This window comes from Octopus bimaculoides, chromosome 4 (genome assembly GCF_001194135.2).
Source record: "Octopus bimaculoides isolate UCB-OBI-ISO-001 chromosome 4, ASM119413v2, whole genome shotgun sequence".
Classification (NCBI taxonomy): domain Eukaryota; kingdom Metazoa; phylum Mollusca; class Cephalopoda; order Octopoda; family Octopodidae; genus Octopus; species Octopus bimaculoides.
In genome coordinates, this window is record NC_068984.1 from 99,964,502 (window position 1) to 99,966,894 (window position 2,393).

Sequence of the window (2,393 nt, forward strand, 5' to 3'; positions counted from 1 at the left end):
CATGAGATGCACCATTTTGAGCGTGGCCGTTGCCAGTACCGCCTGACTGGCTCCTGTAGGATTTTCGAGCGAGATCGTTGCCAGTGCCCCTGGACTGGCTTGTGCGGGTGGCACATAAAAGACACCATTTCGAGCGTGGCCGTTTTCGTGCGGGTGACACGTAAAAGCACCCACTACACTCTCTGAGTGGTTGGCGTTAGGAAGGGCATCCAGCTGTAGAAACTCTGCCAAATTAGATTGGAGCCTGGTGTTGCCATCCGGTTTCACCAGTCCTCAGTCAAATCGTCCAACCCATGCTAGCATGGAAAGCGGACGTTAAACGATGATGATGATGATGATGATGATGTCTGCACCAGTATGTATGCTATAAACTGGATAGTACTGTTTTACATTTTACAAATGAATGTAGATATAGAAGGCTAGCTCTTCAGATCAACAGAATATGGTTGCATCAATTCTTCAACTCCATATATGTATCTGTATGTGTCATTGTATATATAGTTGGTTACTGTATTGTGATGGGTAGTTCATGATCGTAAGGTTGTGGGTTTGATTCTTAGACTGAGCAACATATATTCTTTTAGCAAGGCACTTCATTTTACTTGCTCCAGTCCACTCACTTGAAATGAGTTGCAACCCAGTACTGGTGCAGCCCTCTTTCTCAAACCATCACATATGTAACGCTCCACTGGCTCAAGGCAAGGAGAGCCAAGAGGATGTCTACATACTAGATTACACTTACTTGGGAGTGATGCATTTGGCTTTACTTTGGTTTTTACTGCATATCTATGTGTAACTGATTATATCATGGCTATGTGTATCTCTTGTTGATATCATAAAAAGTTTAGAACCCATGAGATTGGAGAAATAATTATTTTAAAAAATGGTGAATCTTGAAGCAAATAAAGCTATAAATAATATATAAATATTGAAATAAAAGTCCTTTGGATAGGAAAAAGTTGACAGCTATATATATATATATATATATATAGGTACAGGCATGGCTATGCAGTATGTGGCACCTGGGGCAAGTACCTTTTACTATAGCTTCAGGCTGACCAAAGCCTTGTGAGTAGATTTAGAAGATGGAAACTAAAAGAAGCCCATCATATATGTGTGTGTGTGTGTATGTGTCTTTGTGTCTGTGTTTATCCACCACCAATGCTTGACAACCAATGTTTGTGTGTTTACATTTCCGTAACTTAGCAGTTTGGCAAATAAGACCGATGGAATAAGTACCAGGTTTAATAAAATAAAAATAAATACTGGGGTCGTTTCATTCAGCTAAAGATTCTTCAAGGTGGTGCCCCAGCATGGCCACAGCCTAATGACTGAAACAAGATAAAATAAATATATATATAAAAATATCAACACACACACACACACACACACACACACACACACATATATCATCTGATGATGAGGTTGATAACTGATTTAGCATGTAATATTTATTGATTATCGAATAGTGAGATGATCATAATGAATTCTATGAAATACCAGTTGTTTGTTATCTTGTTATTCTGTTAAACTGTACGTGACTCTGCCAGCTATGTAATAGCCCTAATCCATATTAATACTCCACCGATAGCATCATACTGCGGTGGGAATTTTATGTAGATATTATTCAAGTATCAACCTTCTGTGGTAATTTGTCATGCATTAGCATATCTGCTTCTATGTGTGTGTGTGATTGGTTTCTTTTGGTTTTTGTCTATAAGATCTACTTACGAGGGTTTGAAAGGTCCAGGTCTATAGTGGAAGACACTTGCCCAATGTACTATTCAGTGGGACTGAAATAATATAGTTGGAAAGCAAGGAAGCTTGCATGCATGCATGCATACATGCATGCATACATACATACATTCTTAGACTCATTCTTAGATACAGCTAAATATACACATGTATATATAAATATATAAGCACACGCACATATATACACATGCATGTATGCTTATATGTGTGTGTGTGTATAGCAGCACACACACACACATACACACACACACATATAGAGATAGATATATTTATATATTTATACACACACGCATATGCATACATGCACACATGTACACACACACACACACACACACACATGCACAGAAACCATAGCCCTCATTAGCAAGTAAGTATGGCTTGGCAATATGTACCATGCTTTTACTAATTGTTTATTTTCCAAAGCAGCAGGATGAGATTTGAGAAAATGTTGGCTGCTATTTCTAGCATAATGAATAACCATGCAGAGTCTCATTGGTTGGCATTTATGTATTCATGTGTAAACGTAATGTAGCATCTATGTATATATGTACCTTAATATATATGTATGTATGTATTATATATGTATGTATGTGTATATATATATATATATATATATATATATATATATATATATATAT